Source organism: Oryzias melastigma, linkage group LG23 (assembly GCF_002922805.2).
Source record: "Oryzias melastigma strain HK-1 linkage group LG23, ASM292280v2, whole genome shotgun sequence".
In the NCBI taxonomy this organism is placed as follows: Eukaryota; Metazoa; Chordata; class Actinopteri; order Beloniformes; family Adrianichthyidae; genus Oryzias; species Oryzias melastigma.
Genome location: NC_050534.1, coordinates 19,444,472 through 19,466,868, shown reverse-complemented (window position 1 = coordinate 19,466,868; position 22,397 = coordinate 19,444,472). Strand labels below are relative to the sequence as shown.

At 38.1% G+C, this 22,397-nt stretch overlaps 1 protein-coding gene and 1 long non-coding RNA gene across 2 annotated transcripts in view; both read right to left on the bottom strand.

Moving 5' to 3' along the window:
- rassf3 (Ras association domain family member 3) overlaps positions 1-22,397 on the bottom strand; it is a 69,096-nt gene that overhangs the window by 17,905 nt on the left and 28,794 nt on the right. The window lies entirely within an intron of this gene.
- LOC118598106 lies at positions 2,266-12,958 on the bottom strand. Its single transcript, XR_004947212.1, has 3 exons — positions 12,821-12,958; positions 4,341-4,343; positions 2,266-2,276 (listed from the first exon to the last, which is right to left on the bottom strand). It is a non-coding gene; the product is annotated as an uncharacterized LOC118598106 (long non-coding RNA).

The following is a 22,397-nucleotide window of genomic DNA, read 5'->3' as shown; positions in this document are numbered from 1 at the left end:
CTTGAAGAAAGGGGAAGAAAGAGGAGGAAGGAAGAGAAGAATGAAGGAGGAGTGGATCTGTCGCTGTGTGGATCCCTCAGTTTGAAGTCTCACTCTGATCAGATTTACATCTCGTTTCAAAGTGTTCCCAGTGGTCATTTTAATGATGATTATGTCATTTTTAGCCACATTTTTTCAAAAAGTGTCGTTTTCTAAGACAAAATTTCTGCAGAGAGGCAAGAGTTTGTTATAAATTTGCCTTTTAGCTAAACTTAAAAGACTCACCCCAATGTAAATAGTATTTGTTGAGTTTTTAACATGTTCTTATAACATTTTTTCATAATAGAGGACCTATATGAAAGAATTTACGATTAAAACTGTGTATATGACCATTTCTCAATTTAAAGGGAAGACGAAAACCGGATACTTGAAAAAGCTCAATCTAATGACACAACTACAGAATTGGGCGGGGCCAAAGTCTACCTTTTCCGCTTGAATTCTGAAGTATACACTTGCAGGAAAGTGTTAATTTTCCTCGTCTGAGCTCGTGTCTGTATCCAAACTGAACGGCTGGATAGCTCGGATATTGCTTTGCTACGCTAGTGTTAGCTTGGGGTTGTAAGAAGCTGTAAATAAGCATGAGAGAATGTAAGCAAAGGCTTGATGGGATATTAGTAGGGCTGGGAATCACTGGGTACCTCACGATACGATACGATACGCGATACATGGTTCACGATATCGATAATATCGCGATACTGCGATAATTGGTAAAAATCCTCTCTAATAACTACCATTATATAGAACATGTTTTTTGGGGAAAATATATCCCCATTTATCTTTTTTACCTTAAACACAATCATACTAAACAACTTTTCTTATTTTGTGCAACAAATTATAGACACTTTTGTGCAACATTGCTGAAATCAGTAATACTATGTCTTTGACAAACATTGACAACAACTGAATTGGAATTATCTGTCAGATTCAATGTTAACTATAGTAAACATGATCAGCAGTGACACTACTTAGTGCAGAATTGTTGTAAACAGAACAAATATTAAATAAGTCAAGTAGTGACAGCTATCTACCTCCAAAAGAACGTCACATCAAAGGATGATGAATATAATGTTTTACAGCCTCTCTCAAAATTGACCTAATTTTTTGTGCACTTTTCTCTCACTTGAAAAGGGCTGAGCATCCAAAACTAAAGGCTGATTTACTCAGACTGTTACTTGAGATTATTTTTCCAATTTTTATCATTTTTCCATTTGGTCAGTCAGCAGTTAATAGGTAAAATCCTTAAAACACACATAATAATGGCAATAAATATAATTTTAAGTGCTTCAATTAATTAGCATTCTCCCTAATTTTACAGTGAATTCATGCACTTTAGTTCAATTACATTTAAATTTAACTTCATACATCAAATCCTGCTTTTTTATTTGAGAATTACTTTAAAATTAACATTAGCAACAAGTAATTACATTGTTTGAAAACGTCACATTATAAATTTATCGAAGTTACACCGTACAGCAGCAGGTTAAACATTGAAGTGCATGAAAGCGAAAATTCCGACGCTCCTTGAAGCGTACACAGACAACTGCGAAGCACGCGCTCAGTTCCCACCGCAAACAGGAAGTAAGTGATCGCTGACATTCTAGCGCTCAAACGAAGTCACTTCTTACCGGCTGGATCTCCTACAGATGGATGATAAATGCTGACAGGTAGGCATGCTTCACACACGCGCTACAGAGCCTGTATCTCACCGGTGCTTCTCCCGAATGAGCGCGTGCATCGCTATTAAAAGTCCGACGCAGCATGCGCCCATAGTTCCGGCGCGGGACTCAGACGCTCAGCGCTACAGCCTCTTTAAATGAAAATATAATATCGATACTTGGTGAGAACCCATCGAGAATCGATCGCAGGACTAAATATCGCGATATATCGCAATATCGATATTTTGGCACACCCCTAGATATTAGCGGAGCTAACTTCTGCGCCAACAGTCCCGCCCACAACCCAGAATCATATTTCCTAATAAGCTGCAGAAAATATGTCTTAAAAAAAAGACGGAAAACGGTTTTATGTTTGGAATTATAGTGGTTGAAGGAATGTAAACACTGGAGCTCCGGTGTAAAAGGCTAAACAGTTTTACAAATCAACAATAACCTTTTTTTGGTACAATTTTAAGCTAATCTTGCACGCTAAAGCGTATATTCACGGATATACGATTTTGAAATCTTGTGGAACTACGAGTAATGATGTATGGCCGCCATCTTGTTCTCATCCTTCTCCACCTGTGCAGTTTGTTTTATGAGGATTTCAACAAAACAGTTGCAACGCCCAATAATTACCCTATTTTCAATCTATTTCTTCATGAATTTAAATGACTTTTACAGTCTTCCTGCATTGATGAGCTAGCTGAAGTTAGCTAGCTGACGTTAAACGATTTACGAAGGGTTAAATCTTTTTAGTGACAGGAAGTAACATTACGTCAATGAGTAAGATTTTAGCCCCACAACCAGAATTGATGACAGTTTAATGCATTCTAAGGCTTTATTTTATTTAGATACAATCTAAAACATTTTAGGACTTGTTAACGATCCGTAGCCACCATGCCAACCAAACATTACCGGTGCTATAAAACGGATATCCAGCCGAACAGTTCTGAACCAGATACCAGCTCAAACCAGGAAAACATGCCACAAGAAGATGTTAAAAATACCATTTTCATCAGAGTGAGTCTTTAAAGAGTAAAATCCTGGTATTGTTGTGGTCTTTAACCGTCAGGAACAGAGTTTGGCTTCCAACTCAACCACAGCAGAGTTCAGGGTCAGCGGCGTGTGATCAGACAGGAACCAGGCGCGAGGGAGATTACGAAAGCCGAGGCCTTGAAAGAGGAGTTAAAGAGGAGCGAGCCAACAAAACTCCACAGCTTCTCCTTCGATCCTCTGAGTAACTTGTTTTAGATCAACCTAAAATCTACGGTGTTAACTGCTGTTTTCTAAGACATAAAAAAATAGTTTTAGGTACACAAATGAGTAAATATAAAACACTGAAGTGTCAGGAGATCCAAAAGGATTCTCTGAATGTGGAATATTTGATTTATTGAAGTTCAACTTCAGCAAGACTTTCTTTTTTTAGAATAACATGATGTTCCGTTTAAAGCTTTTACTCCACATGATGAAGTGTTTAGAACTCCATATCTATCTTTAACAAACAGAAACAGAGGCACCAGGAAGTGAAGTAGTACTTTTTAAACAAAATTTCATTTAGTACCTCGCAGCAAATAATCTGGCTTTGAGGCGATTATAAATTCATCATGGGCACGCATATAGATATGTCAATACGCAATCACGGCGTGCAATCCGCATTCGAGAACATACTGAACGTGAGTCTTAAATGCGCTTTTAGCATATGGTGTTACGCTAGCCGATTCTAGCGCATGTACCTACAATGGAAGAGGTTTGGTGTGAATCGTCAAAGTGGTGCAAATCTAGTGAATCTTGCTCCAGAATTTTCTTTCACACCTCTCTTCTGATATACGAAAGACTTTGTGTCGTACAATTCTGTCGGGACACAAACTAATTTCTCCTTAATGATCAGTTTTCAAACGACTGGTACTTTTTTGAATGAAAATAGGCGCTAACCAAACGCAAATACGGCCGAAACCGAATTCTGCGCCTACCCATCCAAATAAAAAAATTGTGTTTTCAAATTTGAGGCTACTACCATTTGATGATGTCATCAATAGTTGCCATTCAGCCACGTTAATGCAGAGCTGCTAATGCTCTGAAATGCATAACATCGATTTTAACATAATTTCCACTGTAAGGGTTAGCCCATACAAGAACTATTTCTTTCAACCCTATCCCTCTAAATGCCCCTTCAGTTGGAGGGGTAGGGAGAAGCTGTAGGGGTAGGGAAAGGATTCGCATTTGGCCCAGCAAATCTAAATCACCAATTGGTTAAAATTCAACTGGTTTAACTTTCAATGGCCGTGCGTTTTGTACATAGAGCCAACAAACGAACTTAAACTTTCATAGAGACGCAAAAGTGCGTATTTACACACCTTTACATAGACCAGGAGTGTTCCTAGCCAGGCCTCGAGGGCCGGCCTCCTGCTGGACTTCCAAAAACTCCGTCTTATCTGCTGCTGATTACCTGGATCAGGTGTGTTTGGCCAATGAGAAGCTTCAATAGCAGGTTGGTTGGAGAGCATGTAGGACACCGGCCCTCAAGACTTTTCATTCGAAGTAGTAGCTTGAACACGTGTTGGCGAGGGCGGTGTAAACAAAGCTTTAGGGTTGAGGAGTGAATGCATGAAGTCTGGTTTTCTGATGGCTTCTCAGAGCAAAAACATCCTGAAAAACGCCAGGCTGTACTTTAGCACACGTTCTTGACCCAATTCAGGTCAGAGGAGACGAACCAACAGAACAGGAAGTGCCCACAGCTGAAAGGTTTCCTGCATCTGTAAGATCACGAGTGGAAGACCGCAAACATCTCCAGGCAAATGTCCACCTCCATGTTTGTTTAGCCGTTCCTGCACCGGCCTTTTCTCATATTTGTTCTTCTTTATCAGACTGGTATCAGACAAGCTGATGGAAAAACCGGTTCTGCTGCATGCTGTTGACCTAACCAGTCATCTGCCAACACCTCCACCCCCCACAGCTGGCTTTTCCTGACTTCTAGCACCTCGCTTCTGATCATCTCCCCTCCGCTGACCTCAGAAACCTGGAGCGAGCTTTATGGTTGTCAGTTTATGACCTCAGAAGAAAGAGTTGGGTTACACAGTGAGGTATCAGAGGATCATCAGCCGCCGCTCAGCCACAAAGACTACAATGAGGCTTTGACAGGAGGGAGTGTCTGAACTGATGGAGTGGAAACCCCCCCAAGATCAAACACCCCCCTCTACACCATCAAAACACTGAGGAGTTTTCAGCAACAGGGAGAAGAACCTTAATGTACAAAACTCCCATGTTTCTCATTCAGAAGGGGGAGAACCTGCTAAGGATGATGGGATATCTGACACGTCTGCATACCATAATAATAGTCAGAATGACTCACGTTACAGAGGGATGAGTGGTAATGTGCTTCTAGTGCACATCTGAACACAATGATGATCAGTTTATCAAAGAATGAAAGAAGTTGAGGCTGAATGGAAAGAACTAACATCTCGACTACAAATGCCGCCGTGCGCCCACCTGCCAAAATCGCTGAAAAACTTGCCACTTTGTAGCATTTCAGATTTATATAATCGTAGTCTTAGCATCTATACAAAAGCAAAAACATCATTTTAATAGCTGGAAATAAATCCAGGCGTCAGCGGGTTGAAGGGAGCGCAGGTGTGTCCTGAAAATGGAACGTACCATTATCATACATGTGGTATGTGTATCGTGAAAAAAAAAAGTATCATCTGTATGACACACCTGCATCTCACCTACTTCACTTTAAGTTTTTGACCTGTCACCCGCAGCATGCCCATAGGAAAATATAGAGTATGAACATTTTTGATCTATGGGCTCACTTAGCGATCTACGACCTTGATATTTCCTTTGACCATTTTTCGCCTCCAGACAGCCCGTATCCACCAATTGGAACAAAAGTTTTACGTGTGCCAACTACCGTAAAATTCCAGGTTAACCAAAGTATTTCACACTTGTGACCTGTCTTACTCCTTTCTTGTACTGCCTTTAATTTAACTCTTAACCTCCTACACTTCCTTTGTGGAACTCGACTCCTTCTCTTTCAGATAAAAATACACAACATGTTTACCAGAAAATGTGCTCTAAGAAAGGTCGTCTATGGATGAACACAAAGATACTTCAAGAGATTGTTTCCAAAACAAAAAGGCAGCTGGATGGCTCAGTTAATGGCATGCCACTACATACAATTCGCACATTTTCCATGTAAATAGTTTAAATTCTTTTATGATACATGTGTGATATATGTACTTCATAAATGTTTCTTGCGTTTGTCATTCCTTGATGTGTAGAGACGTCCGTCAAGAGTTTTGGGTCTTTATGTGAATTTGGTTTTGAGCTGTTCAAACTTGTCAATTGAGAATTATGCACAATTATTTTACGCAATTGTGCATCATTTTTGCAAGATGCATATGGAAATTTGTGGTTTTCTACGACTATTCTACGCATGTATAACGGACGTTTTAAACATGAACCACCAAAGTATAACTTTTATATCGTATATACAGCGCACATATCACATTAAAATTATGTAATTGACGCACAAATCACTGCATATAAACCCCGTGATAATCACGCAAGGTTCATGCACAACTCCAGTATTGGGTGACAGGTTTATAAATTGGCAAATCTTTCACCCCTCCAGTGGTCTATACAGAGTGGGGGTCTAAGGGTCTTTAAGTCTGGGTCTCCCTGTGCCGGTCCCCAGCCCGGATAAAATACATTGTTGTGTCAGGAAGGGCATCTGGCGTAAAACTCTGCCGAACAACCGGAGCAAATTAAGACGTTTTGGTATATCCCCTGAAGAGATATATTGTGAAAAACATTTAAAAAGAAAATTAAGGGTCTTAAAATGCTTCAGTCTACTAAAGCTCAATGAAGTTTGACATGTGAGGCTCAGAATAAAGAGTTTGGTTGTTTCCTCTGATCTGAACTCAATCGTAGAGATATCCTCCCACTTACAATGATGTTCCCTCCCCTCAGAACGTCTCCTGAAGATCTGCTTGCTCTTTTATCATCAGCAGACTCACTTTCTGCGGCGCTTCAAAGAGCGCTGCGGTTTGGAAATAAACTAAGCGCTACCATATGAGAGCTACAGCAGTGAAGACAGAACAGCTCCATTAGCCAGAACCCAGCGCCAGAGCTCGCCCGCTTTCCAGCATGCAACAGTAAACCCACTTTAACCTCTGGACGGTCGCCTCTGTCCGTTTGACCTTCAACCTGCTGTAAAAACGATGGAGAAACCTTGAGGTGGTAAGATGACGCCGAGCTCACTAGGGGTGTAAGAAAATATTGATTCAGTGAAATATCACGATACTTTATTCGGCGATACTTTTATCTATTTAAAATACTGACAAGACGATGTTTAATTAATTATTTCAAGAAAAGTTCAGTCTTACTTGGGATACACATTATATCAGGACACCTGTATCGCAATACGTATCGTATCACCAGACTCTTCTCAATACACACCCTTAGAGCTAACTGTCAGTTTCTACAGGAGAGAGGATGTGACGGGACGCTCCACCACCTGTTCACGCCGTCTGAACGACAGCGGCAGCTGCTGGGGGCGTGGTCTCCCCAAAGAGCTGTTTTAGCTAACGGGACGGCCCGAGTCAACCCGTTTTAAAACAATTCCCCAAAAAACTGTCATTTTCTAGGACATAGTTCCTGCAGAGCAGCAGAAGTTGTGAACCATGGTCCCTTTTTCTCACTCTGCTGAGAGCTCTCTGTTTACATGCTCTCCCATCAGCCTACAACCCCTCACGGAAATAAATACCCAGAAATGCTACTTATTTTGAGCTTTATTATCTTTATATTTGTCCTCCAACATCAGAAAAATAAAACGAGAACGTGTTCAAAAACATGATTTTCTTCAAAGTGGGTCTTTATGAAGTTCTTTTAGTATTAATTTGTGCAGAAAACCTCTTAGTGTCGTAAATGAAGCTGAAAGACGGCTCGGCTGTGAGGGACAGAATAGGACGATAAGATCTGCCGTTCTGGTCGTCAGTCTGTCTATCCAGAGTCCTTGGAGATAAGAAGCTCCAAGGTAACTTTCATGACACTTCAAACTAAAAATCACACAGCCCGATCAGGAAACAAAAGCGTTCATGTTGATTTTAAATTCTTGCTTTAAAAATAGTTAAAAAGGTTGATGATGTCAGCAACCAGGAAATAGAGTTCTGGTCAGACAGGAAGCAGAAACACATTTGGAGGAATGTCCCATAAACAAATCGATCCTCCAACAGAACTCAGAACTCTTCAGCTCATTTGAAACCCAAATTTACTTTCTTTACACGGACAGAGGAATCACCACTTCCTGTCTGAGAGGAGCTCCAGCCGTGAGCGAGCGGCAGAGAAATCATAAGCAGATTTATGGGATTTTACCAGAGAGGGGCCGCCATGTACGGTTAATAGCAAGAGGCATGCTGGGATTTATTGCTTCATGTGTTTTCATAAAAGTGTGGAAACAGAGGAACAACTTTTTATGCTGAATGACTGACTTCACTGTTTTTTCCAACATTTCATGTTGAAATAAAGAAACTTTATTGGTAAGAAAATCTAGACAAAAATGATCAAAGAGAAACTTAAATGTTTCATAAAACTTTAAGTTCAACATTTCAGCTGAAGGCATCAGAACATCTAAGAGATGGGCAGACGGTTTAATAGAGACTAGAAGAAATATTTAAAGAAAAACAAGTTTAAAAGGAACTTTGTGTTAAAACAATAAAATGATATATTTTTACACCAATTCATTTTTCATTCTTGTAAAGTTATTTTTTCCCACTTTAAAAAATAAAAATTTCAAGCTTATTCTAAAAATATTAAGGTGGTTTTAGTTACTTTCACATTAAAGTTTGTCTACATAATTAAGTTAGAGTTACAAAACTTTGAGAACTGTAAATGTTTGCCTGAAGGAGGCATTGATCGCTTATATCAAATCTTTTTTTCATTAATATCTTTATATTCTTAAAACAAAGAAAGTCATAATCTTGTATTTTGTGCTGTTGTCATGGTGACGTCAAAGAGTGGAGTCACAGAATATCTTGGTTATTTGAGAAGATGAAACCTGTTAATAATTCTTCCAGTTGCGCTGGAACACATAAATTTTTGCTGCGTCTCTTTAGACAAACTACAGAGTCACATTGAGTCTTTTATTTTGAAATTCTCCCAGGATCCGATTTCTGACTCATTCTTGCAGACTTCCTGTGTGCTAAATCGTGTTTTTATGATGCAGCTGTAACAATGCGCAGACATCAAAACTTGTTTGTATTTAGCACAGCAGCAGGGGGCGCCACTTCCACATTCTGGTCTGGAGAGGCTTTTATTGTGGAGATCAGACCAACTGCAATACAACTGATGACTGTATCTGAGAATTGGAGCGAGTGAGTGTGATGTCATTCATAGAAAATGCTTTTTTTTTCAGCTCCAATTAAATGAAGTCAATTCAGTTGCCATTTTTTTCGTGATCTGGACGCCGCCATGTTGGAGCCAGACGACATCAGTGAGCAGTGATTGGTCCAAGCCGGTTGAGTCGACGTTTCTATGGCAACCACTCTCACCAATTAGGACTAAGCTTGTTGGAAGTCCACACTCTTACATCTTGAAAGCGAGCTACAAAAAGTCCATCAAACGTTGTGAATGTTGGATGTGGGAGTCAACAGGCTCCTCCTACTTTATTGATGCATCTGATTGGTCCGTTTATTACTTGAATAATGTGAACTACAGAAAAACTATCACCAAAAAAAAAACAGAAGATTATGAACAAGTCAAAAACAGTAATAGGATTTTGTGGACACTTCCTGTTTAGAATGCCAGAGGAAGGAGCCACTCAGTCCAGTTCTCTATATACAGTCAACAAATACAACACAGATAAGAGTGAGAACTGAGAATAATTAATCTCATCCACAAGTCGACAAAATAAACTACTCGATTGCAGCGCTTCAGATGCTAACAGGTCATGGCCAAAGTCTACTTCATTAGCTACTATTCAAATGATTTAGTAAAGTTTCTGAATTGTTTTTGTACCGCTGTGCAAACATGAAACAGTTTAAAGAGGAGAAAAACGTGTGGTAATAACACGCGCTCTCTTTGCTGTAGACTCCATGTGTTTTATGGTCCACGCCTTCGTCCCAGATTGATAACAAAACCATAAAAGATTAATTTTTCACAGAGATTTTACTGAGGTGACTCCCATAAAACAACAACCAAAACCAAAAGTCAGCAGATGGAGATCAGCGTGAGCTGGAGTTGAACCACCTCAGAGCTCTGGAGGAAAGTCTTGTTGGTTTACGAGTCTTCTTCTCTTGTTTATGACTTGTTCATAAAATCTATTCATGACCAAAATATTTTTTTGATTAGACTCCAACAAAAAACAAAAATAAAAATGAAGTCACTTCAGAATAAGTCTTTGAACTTCCTAATTCATAAGAAGAAGCTTCGTCAACTTGCCTAAGGAGGAATTTAAAGACCCGTTCCAATGAAAATGTGTTTTTAACATATTCTTGGGTTATTTTTCTGATGAAAATAAAAAAAGGAGTATTTAATTATTAAAATCGTGTTGGATAAGGAGCAGATGAAAACCCGTGGCTTGGGAAAAAATTTAGTTTGTGACACAGCAACTGCCAAAGTCTCCCTGCTCTACTACAACTCTAAACCATCCACTTGAAGACAAATAGATCCATGAATACAAATTTTTTTTGAATCGATCTAAGCTTAATAAATCAATTATCGATCCATAAAAATAGAGATCGATCTAACGCATAAAGCTAAAGTTCGGTAGCTTGATGCTAACATTTTATGGAATATCAAATAGGATGGCTAATGCTAACGCTTGGTCGACCTAAACATACATTGCTCACTAAATTAACATCTTTATAAACTCACAAGCATTAATTTTCCAAACTCTTTTAAATAAATATTTTTAAAGTATAGTTTTTTGCTCATTCTTTGCTTATTCCTCTGGAAAAAAGTGTACTGCTTTAGCGCTATCGCCACCTAGTGGCCAAACTGAAACACCCTAACGTTAGCTTGGGGGTTGTGAGGTGCTATAAGCTAGTAGGAGAGTGTAAATAAAGGAACGCTGGGAAATTAGCTAGGCTAACAGTCCCGCCCACAACCCAAAAGCAAATTTCTAATAAACTTCTGCTGCTCTGCAGAAAATATGTCTTTAAAAAACAAAAATATGTCTTATATTTAGCCTAAAAACAGCATATTTTTTTTAATATATACAGAAAATCTTCTAATTTCTCTATTTACTGGTTTATCTCTTAAACTAACAAACATAAACAAGTGGGAGGAGCCAACTGTTTTTAAAACAACATTTTAGTGCACAGTTTTAATTACGCAACTTCAAGCCGGACGATATAATTTGGTGAAGGTGAGACTTTTTATGGGTGAACATCACATGAATGACTTGAGTTTTGAAAGAAAATGATTCTGTCCATACAGGCAATTTGTTTTATTCTTTCAAAGCTTTAAAATAAAAGCCTGGAAACGTCAAAACTACAAGTTGACCATTTTTGATTGACGCCTAACGTAAATCAAATTCTAAAGTCAAATCTAACAAAATGACTGGAAACTTCCATCTGATCTGGACTGAAGACGAGCAGCTCTAGCCGTCCATCCATCTATGCCCATGTGTCCATGCTTGTCCGTTCCGGGGGGGGTGGGGCTGTCCTCATGTGACACGCTGGTCAGCGTGACATTTCCCCGACAGAACCACCATTCTCTAAAAAGGTGGCGAAGCGGCCCGAGAGCAGCTGGGACTGCAAGGCCTGGAGGAGAGACTCCTCACTCAACACACCGTCCTTTCAAGTTCCTAACATTCCTGCTCCCTGTTTGCACTCCTCCTCATTAAACTTCACTTTATAACAAAAAAATTGTTTCAATTCTGAGAGTCAGGCTTGAAGAAACTGCAAAAAAATGACTGCATTTCAGCAGAAAATGTCCCTTTCTCCCCTCAAACAAACATGAACCTGTTCTGCTGTCCAGCTGAATTTCTGGAGGAGTAAACAGCTTTATGCAAGAAAAACACTTCGACTGAGAGGAAACTCAACTTGTTTTTAGCAAAATAACTACTGAAAATGTTATTTAAGCTCATTATAAAGAAAAAAGTGTTTTCTTTCCATCAAAATTAACTAAAATTAGCCAAATGTTGAAGTTTTTAACCAGAATCGGTAAATACAAATCTGTTCAATTCACAAAGATTTAGAAAACGTATCTGGCCAGAAAAGTAAAACTTCAGTCATTTCTCTCATTCAAACCAGAACTTTAAGGTGACCAGTTAGGAGTCCCCGTGGGTGGCGGTGGCATTCGCCACTCAAAAGACGAATATAAATAAACGTCTAATCTCTGGAAAGCCACGCGTTTCCCCGTCTCAGAGCAGTGCCACACATTCTGTCCCCGCGGCGGCTGTAATTACTGCAGGCATGTGGGGAAACCGCCCCGCAGAAGCCTGGACCCCACGCCACATGCTCTGCACACAAACACGCCCCCACCAGGAGGCCTGGAGGCTCCTGGAGAAGGGCTGGGCTCCTGCATCCGGCAACATCTGACTCACAACAAGCAGTTTCATCATTCGTTTTCTTATGTCAAACAAGCATTTAGTAGATTTGTTTTAATTAAATGGGAGCCAAACACTCCATTAAAGCAATTAGACCCTTTTAATGCAAACTGTTTGACTACAATAGGAATATGTTCAATTAAATCAACCAAAAAAGTATATTTGTGTGGAAAAAACATACAAAAAATATTATTGCGACATATTTTAAAGCTTAACTGTCAAAATAAGCTATTTTATATAAATAAAAAATAAATTGATGTAAACAATAAATGCACTCAATAATTATGTTTGTGGAACAAATTAAAAACAAAAAAATACACGTTAACTGTATTTGAAAAGTTCTATACTGTTTTTTAAAAGCTATACCAGGCTTTTATTTTGAAAATAACAATAATAAATGCGTTTATTTTTAAACATAAACCAAACATTCGTTTATATTTAATGACATTTTAATAGAAACCCTTGAATGTTAGCTTTAATATGCATCAATGGCTCATTTTGTGTTATTTATCTTGAAATAAAACAAGCATGAAGAACGTCACGCGCCTCCAGCCGCGTGCCTCTCCCGGCTTACCTTTCCCTCGGTGGCTTTTGCGGGGGGTTTTTTGAAGAAGGAGGTCCTGGCCGTGAAAAAGTACTCCTCAGAGTCCTCCTCCAAGCTGCTGTAGCCGCTGCTCATCGTGCTGTTCCACGTCATTGGCCTGGAAAAGGTCACATCCAGCCGCCGACTCCTCACAAAACCCGCGCGGCTTCGGCGTCAACAGGCTCCGGGGAGAGTTCCTCCTTCCAGTCCGCTCGACCGTCTCCTTAACGCGGCGTCCGTCACTCCGCCGGCATGCCCCAAACTTAGCCAACGCGTTCGCTTTTTAGAGTCAAAAATTATTCAGGCGGAAGCGTATTTACGTCTCCGATTAAAAAAATGAAAAAAACAAATCCGTAAACTCCAAATAATTAGCAAATTTCAAAAGAAACTTAGAAATCCGCGTGAGACTCCTGCCGCCGCTCCCGGTACTCTGTTCAATGACGGTGACAGCCTGCCAACTACAGTAAGGCCCCGCCTACTACAAAAAAAAAGTCATTACAACCAATCAGCGTCTGGCATTTCAAGTGTTCCCGCCCAAGACAATTTGCCAGCCAATCAGAGCTTATTAGTCCATTTAAAACTAGCAACAGACAATAAATGATTGTTTCACAAATTTAAAAGGATATTAATGAATGTTTTGTTTATTTAGAAGGAGATTGGGTGTTTTTTTTAAGTTGTATTTTTTATTCAAGCAAAAAAAAAAATGTATTAAAAAGATAAAATAAAAAAGCTTTAAATAGGTGCAATCAATCAAGAACATAAAGATAGGTTATTGCTATTTGGAAAAAACTAAATTTTTAGCAAATTAATTAATCAACACATTAAGAGCTAAAAAAAATAAAATAAAATTCTTTGTGACACAAATTTTGTTCCACAAACATAAGCAGGTTCCATAAAATCACTGAAACATCACAAGTAAATAAAGTAAAGCAAAACTTTCCATGTGGAGCACAATTCTTTTATTTGTCTCAGACCAGTTTTTTCAGTTCTCTTGTATTGAGCTTCCGATTAGCTGTTTATTCAGCTCAGAGCGACGCCCAGACTTTCAGGTTGACCGAGCAACTACCTGTCAACTGCAAAAATAGTCCTTTTTACTCAGAAAAGGCGACTGGTTTTTCATGTTTAGCATGATTTTTTTTTGCCTAGTGGTACGAAACACAACACCAAGGAACAGGAAGACAAAAACATGATAAAAACTTAAGAAAGTTCAGTGAAAAGCAACTTTATACACCAAAATGTGTATGTGAAATGATCAAAACTGGACCAGAAAATCACGATAAGTTGATATAAAATAATGAAGAGATTAGAAAAGCAATGTAGATGTAAAATGACAAACTAAGTGTTCAAAATCAAAAATTCTTGATGGTAAAGTCCTTTCAAAACACCGTTTTGATTGCACAACACCAACAAATATAGTTACTCGCCTAAAACCCAAATTACAGAGCAGATTTCTGCAGCTTGAGTCCAAAAAACATCTAAAAACAGCTCAGATGTGCCAGTAAATAAACAGTTTCTTACCTCGATCAACAAGCAACAAACAAATGCAAGTTTTCCAGCGTTCCTCCTCTGCTGCATCCTTTCACTGCCGCAACTAGCAGCAAATAAACCCAAAACACAAACGCCCAAGGGGTTTAATAGCCACTGCTGCTGGACTGACGCATTCACCGGTGAGTTTCTGTTAAATTACAAAGAGCGATTTAAGCTAGCTGTTTGGGTGGAACCAGACTGTAGACATAAAAGCATCAAAGCTTTTATTTCTAATTTATATCTCAGATGAACTTTTACATGACGGATGTGAAGGAATGAGTCAAAGTCCCTGCAGCTGAAATATTTCTATTTTACGCAAGCTGTTCACCAATGTTCAGTTTGCTCCTGCATTGTTTGTGTCAGCTAACCTGAGAGCTAGCCTGGGGCGAATGTTCCATTACTTCAGTTTTCTGCTCAGATGATCTACCTCCAAAAGTTTGATGGACACTCAGCAGACATCAAAAGCCTTAAAGCCGCGACGCTTTCTTGGTGTCTCGGCTGACAGAAACGGTGTCACGTGAACCTGATAGCTTTGTTGGTTTGAGTCACTCTGTGGTTGTGTTAACCTTTTGTCTGGATGATAAGGAGTCCTTAATCAAATGATCTGAAGCGGAAAAAACAATTTACAAAACCAGGTGCAGCCAAGCTTTAAAAACCGAAAAAAATGTATACAAACTGCAGGTAAAAACACCTGAAGATCATTTTCATTGAAGTTAAAAAATATTCAAATATGTTTGACATAATTTTACTCTTGACACATTTTCTTTTATTAGATTAAACTGAGCAGTAAAGGCCAAAAAGCCCCTTTTTGACTTCCTGTTTGAAGCCAGTTCAAAAGACAAAAGCATCCATAGATAGACCAGATCATCACTGATTTGCAAAATACATTAAGAGTCTCGTTAGTTTCAAATTTTAAATCAATTTCTCTGTTTTTTTAATATCCTTACCAACTGTACTATGGTTGTATTTTTTAATTGAAAATATCATCATTTTATTTTACGTTTGAGATCCAAACAGCACAAAAAGTGTGGTTTATTGAAGGATTGGGGGTGTCATCACTTGAAATCTAAAACAGTTTTTCTGTATATGTTCCAGCAACTGACACTTTTATTTTTTACCATTTTTTAAAAAAATCTTTAACTCCAGGGTTTGATGGGGCTTCATATCTGCAAACCTGATTCTAAAAAAGTCAAACCAATAGGTCACAGCACGAGTTTCTGTCTTTATAGTCGTTTTATAAAGAGAAATATTTGAGGGTGAACAGGATATAATACGAAATTTGCGATAAAAGAAACTTAATTCAGATTCTTGCTGTGGATGTGTTTGTTTTTTCTTTTTCCTACTTGTAATCCATGAAATTCATTTACACACAGACTGTTTTCACACTAAAGTGAGCCGTACTAGAGTCCGTTTACAAGTGGACTGAGACTCTAGTCCTCAAGTGGATCAGAGTTCACTTCTTTGATCTCCAGAGTTCAGGTGAGTTTACTCAACTTACTGGATGGATGGGTGGATAGATAGATGGCTATTGTAGGTAGATGAATACTGTAGGGAGATAGATGGAAGGATGGACAAATGAATGGATGCACTGATGGCTAGATAGAGAGAGAGAGAGAGACAGACAGAGATAGAGAGATAGAGAGAGAGATAGATAGAGAGATAGATAGATAGAGAGATAGATAGAGAGATAGATAGAGATATAGAGAGATAGAGAGATAGAGAGTGAGATAGAGAGTGAGATAGAGAGAGAGATAGAGAGTGAGATAGAGAGTGAGATAGATAGAGAGATAGAGAGATAGATAGATAGATAGATAGATAGATAGATAGATAGATAGATAGATAGATAGATAGATAGATAGATAGATAGATAGATAGATATTCTTTAATTTTGGATGGATGGATGGATGGATGGATGGCCAGACGCACACATGGATGAATAGAAGGATGGATGACTAGACGGAAGAATGGATGAAAGGATAGCTGGATGAATGGACAAATGGATAGATAGATAGAGGGAGGGATGGATTGCCAGATAGACATGGATGACTAGACAGAGGGATGGATGACTAGATAGAGAGATGGATGACTAGACAGAGGAATGGATGACTAGATAGAGGGATGGATGACTAGACAGAGGAATGGATGACTAGATAGAGGGATGGATGACTAGACAGAGGAATGGATGACCAGATAGAGAGATGGATGACTAGACAGACATATTGATGGCAAGATAGCTGGATGGATAGAAGGATGGATGACCGGACTGATAAATGGATGGAAGGAGAGCTGCATGAATGGACAAATGAATAGATAGATAGAGGGAAGGATGGATGGATTACCAGATAGAGAGATGGATCACTAGACAGAGGGATGGATGACTAGACAGAGGGATGGATGACCAGACGGACATATTGATGGCAAGATAGCTGGATGGATATATAGATACATGGATGGATAGAGGGATGAATGGTTGGGTGGATAGATGTATCTATTTATGTATGGATGAATGGATGGACAGGTGGAAAGAGAGAAAAATAGACTTTATTTTGGTTAGAAAAACTCTGGCACCTTTTTTCAGAGGTACCTGGGCAGGTCTAAGAACAGACGCATAGATGAACGTTTGAATCATTCAGACGAACTAAAGCAAACTTTCTATGAAGATGAACCCTGATGGGAATCGATCCGGCTACCAAAGACTTGTTCTGAAAGCAGCTTCAAACACAAAGGTCTTCATAACCTGAAAGCTGTTGTCAAAGAACACAGAGTTCTAGTTTAAAACGAGAATGTTCCGGCTGTAAAGTTTGACATTTTAAACTGCATTCTTATCCTTTCATGCCAGTTAATGTTGCTCCTCTGAAAACTGAACGTATTTTTCACAATAATAACAGAAAATCCACGTCTTTTCTCAAAACATTTGCACACAAAACTCTGCTAAACTGCACATGTGTGAACAGGCTCCTGGTTGAGGTTTTTTACTATGAAACATCCAGTTAGAGCTTTGGGTTTATTACAGCAGGAGTGTCTCCATAATTGGCTGCTGTCGTCATTCGCCTTCATAAAACCTAAAAGCCTGTTTTACATCGGGTTTAAGTCCGAGGTGACTTGACTGTTGGGTTTATGCGCGCGTAAAAAGAATCCGATTCTCCAGCGTTTCATAAAAGGCTTTATATCGCCTTTTCATGGGCCAACAAATGGAAACTGTTACTCAGAAGTGGGGTAATCTAATTTACTCCCCATTTCAGCCACTTTCTTCAGAGTGTTCCCCACTGAACAGAATTTTAAAGGTTTCACTCTGATACCAGTCATTAAAAAAAACCCATAAATATCAGCAAAGCAGGTTCAGCTGCCGTCAAACGTTTGGGTCCAGCTGCAACAAATCAAGCTGAACCCACTCCTACAGCTCCGCTAAAGGCCACAGGTTTCTGGGCAAACAGGCTCTAATTTAAAACCAAGGAGGTCAGAAAAAGACCGCAGATAAATATGAAACCTCTGGAGCTGCCAAACCCAAATCTGTGCCTTTGAAAAACAGCAGAGATCCGTCCAAAACACACACAAAGTGCATCGATAAGCAGGGATATCGTCCACAGTTCTCCTTTGTTTAGTTCAAAATACATTAACCCAAAAAGACGTCTAATCTTCTCATGAACTTCAGTCTAAACTTTTGCACCAAACATTTGAGAACTTCAGTTTTTTGTTGTAACAACACTATCTGTCAACACATCTCATAACATTAGAGACTCTTGAATTTCCTTTTTAATGGAGATGTTGAAACATCTGTGGGAGGAGCAGCTTCATATGCGAGTTATGGAGGAAGAAGAAGTTTCATTAGTATTTTTTGCTTGGGTTAATTAAGCAGCCTCAGTCTTTCACTCAGAGAGCCTTTTAATTAAAAACGTCCTGGTGATAACATTTAAAATTAAACCAAACCTCAAGTTAGACTGTCTTTCTTACAGAGTGTAATAATATAATGAAAATTAGGGGGAAAAAAAATCGATTCGGCAATATATCGCGATATTTCATTTGGTGATACTCGTATCGATTTAAAATGTTGACAAGATAATATTTAAGAGTTTGTGTTAAATGTTCAGACGGCCTTGTGGTTTTGTTGTTATGAGAAATATACTACTTAGTTTAGTAACTCAGCTGGTTACCGAACCGAAACTCGGTGCCACATTGCTGCCAGAATCATATAAAAACGTGGATTGTGGCGCTTTGTAACGGGCTCAGATAGCGGGTCATGAACAGAGCTTCAGCTTAAAAAAATAGTGAAAAATAGTTGTAGTATAGTCGTGGGAAATATCATGATACGTATCATGAGACGTGTATCGCAATATACATTTTATAACCTTTCTCCTGCCAATAAACATCCCTAATAAAAACATAATGTAAGAATAATCTAAATGATCTCAAACACTTCAATAGTGGCTATAAAAGTCATAGTATCATTCAAATCTAAAACGATCATACTGTGAAGGTGATTTTGCCATAGAATCTATATAGTTTATTAATTATCAAAGCTTTGTCTGTATATCAAAGCACATTTTAAATTTTCCATAGCAACCATACAGTTTTATATTAATCAGGGCTTTGCAAAGATGTGCGCCAAGTTTGGTGTCCCTACATCAGAGTAAAATGTTTAATTTTCCATAGCAACCATACAATTTTATAATATTCAAGGTTTGATAAACATGTGTACCGAATTTAAGGTCTCTGTGTTTAGATTAAAATTGGAATTTTCCATAGCAACCATAAGATTTTATAATAATCAAGGTTTGATGAACATACGTACCAAATTTGATGTCTCTGTATTATAGGAAAATTTGAATTTTCCATAGAAACCATTGTTTACAATTATTTAACCCAGATGATTAATTAGATAACAGCTCATTACAATACAGTGTGTCCTGTTGAAGAGGTACTTAAAGTTTGTAAAATTTAAATAAAAAAAAATGTACAAATTTAAACTTAAAAAAAATTATATTTATGATAGTACATTTTGTTGTTTATGTGAAAATCACCCAAAACAACATAAATGATAGAAAAGCGTTAAAAGTTTTCAACAACTATCACTTTAAAAGTAAGCTCACTAACCAAAAGCAAATGGAGAGTAAAAAACTGATAAAAGTGGTACATAAAATAAAACTGCATTAAAATAGGCAAATATTTAAAACAAAACATGAAAACAATAAGAACAAGGTAAAAAATATCAACAAACAAACAGGAAAACATTGGTCAAAGTGGGTGTTTAGCATGTTTTGACCACATGTTTTACCTCTGCTAACAATTAAAAGTCCACGGCTGAAGGAACCTCAGGGCTCCACAAGGACCCATGTGGTCAAAGCAAATGTGACATGAAGACAGAAGCACTAAAAGCCATGAAAAGAAGCTTAAAATCCACCCAAAAACACACAAGAAGCCACATTGGGATTTTAAAAGGAGTGCAACCTCCCAGTTTAAGTCCATATAGTTGGAATGTGATTAAAAGTATCTCCACCAGTGTCTGACATCATATTTATTCAGCCAGATCGTTGAGTATTGACTCCAAGACTACAGTACATTATTCTTTTTGTGTCAGGTAAAGCTTTTTAATGAGACAGATTTTTCTCCTTTTGACCCAGACTGTGCGGTTGCCGTGGCGATTCTGCATTAGAGGGAAACCTCGTGGACTTAATTAAAAAACCTTCATGTCAGTCCGGAGACGTGGGCCAAATTCGGCGGAGTTTCTATAAAAAATTAGGCCTTTACTTTTATTATCTAGAAATACATCACTAGGACTTACATCTACACAAACTGAGTTCTAAGATTGTATCTTATTGTTCTATTTTAAGAAAAAACCCATAAAGATAAAGCCGTTCTGCACGCGCTCAGACTCTGCCGTCCGGCCGTTCTGGCCTGGAGCCGGTCCAGTTAAACATTACTGACATTCCAGAGCTGCAAACTCCCGTTAATGTGCATCAGGCTGAGGCCAGCATCCAAAAATAGCAACTCCAGTAAAAGTAGCTTCAAAAAATATATATTACTCAACTAGAAGTAAAAAAAGTAGCATCTAAAAAAGTAAACTGTAAAAGTACTGAACAAATCTAAAACGTATTAGCAAATAGTGAACTAAAAAAGAAATTTCACTTTTTTCAGTCTTTTCAAGAATATTTGATATTCTAGAAACAAAAAGGGGATAATTTATGAATTTCAGGTGTTTTCTTTACTGAAGCCCCGCCCCCCCTTTATGACTGTTGCTTTAAAAACTTCACAAAGACGACTGAAAAAACATCCTTCACATTCCGACGTTAAAATTCTTTACCTTTTGACGCAGTTATCGGTCAGTCGCACTGATCTCTACGATAAAAGCCTCAAAGAAAACCAAATGTAACTGAGTAAAAATACTACTTTATCGTTAAACGTCAACTTTAGTACAAAGCAGAAAAACTACCTGACAGAACTATCTTTACTTGTGTCGTTTTCTAGGACAAAGTTTCTGCAGAGTGGCAGGAGTTCATCAGAAATTTACAGCTGGGTTGGGGCTTTTGGCCTGGAAGTAAGCCTCCACTGATGTCCCATCATCCATTTGTTTACACTTTGCACTATTGGAGCTATCTAGATGTACAGTTTGAGCCAGATACCAGCTCAGACAAGGAAAACAAAGACGTTCATGGATCTATTCATCTGCAAGTGGATGCATAAGAATGGGGCGGAGCAAAAAACTTGTGGCCCCGCCCATTGTATTTTTTCAGTCACAAAAACGACTTTTTTCAAACGCAATTTTTTCGTCTGCATATGATTCTTAAGTAAAGTAATAGTTAGAAATGATATTTTACGCAAAAAATGTCTTCATATTTGTCCTCCATCATCAGCAAAATGCCACAAAAACATGTTAAAAACACAGTTTTTGGGTCTTCGGTGTTTTGCAGCGCGGAGGTTGAACCTGAGCTGCTGAGGGCATCAGAGCTCCTGTGGTTTCATCCCGGGGTCTCTCATCCATCCAGTCAAACCGTCTCTACTTATTAAATTCTACTTTGTGGTTTTAAAATGTTCTCAGGCTCTCAAAACCTCGTCTAAACCTTTCCCACAAACATGCAGCTCGTTTTGACGGAGATTCAATTTAATGTCAGCGACAGACGGAGAGGAAAGCTGTATACGGAGTGATGATGAGCAGGGAAAAACAGGAAAAGAGAAGTGTCAACATCTCGTAGTAGAAACCGTTTCTTCCCGACTACTGGAAACAGAACAAATAGAACCGAGAGCGAATCAGCGTGAATTCAGGTTTAGAATTCAAACAAAACATGTTAAAAAACTACTTTGTTTTTGGTTAATTTGAGTATTTTTGATACAAAAAAATTCATCTTCACTTTATTCTGAGTTACAGTTTGTGGCTCAAAATTTTGTGGAGACCAATAATCAAAATCAAACTGTTGAAATTGTTTTTACTCATGTTATAACCTAATTTGTAGCCTGTAGGTTGGCTACTTCTGAATAAAAAAATGAATAAAATCAGATAAAACACAGGGAGACACTACACTAAAATGTGACAAATTTTAGTTTAAACGGCTATATTTAAAACAGATTTTTTTTTCGAAATGTACTATCAAAAAAAGACTAAATTCCCCTAAACTCTGATCTAGCTACATGTAGATAAACTCTAATGTACCTATAAATTTTTTATATTTTGTTTATGTTCCCCAAAATTAAATTTTTACATTTCAACTAATCATAAACACATTCCAAACAATAGTATTTTGTTGTAAAAACATTCAAGGTTTTGTGTTTTTTTTTAAATATATGTCTGAGAAGTTTATTTTTCCAATGTTTTGTGAATAAAGTTCAATGTGTATTTTAATTTAAAGTTTTTGTTGATACTCTCACTAAAGAAACAGTCTTAGAAATTGAAATATATATATATATAAAAAACTATGAATATAGGAGCTTAAATAAATCATAAAATTAAAAAAAGCATTTTATTTAAAAGTAAGTTTGAAAAAACTATTGGAATCCATTTTTACTATGTTGCTTATTTTTTTGGCTTTTAAGTTGGCTTTTGAGAGTTTTA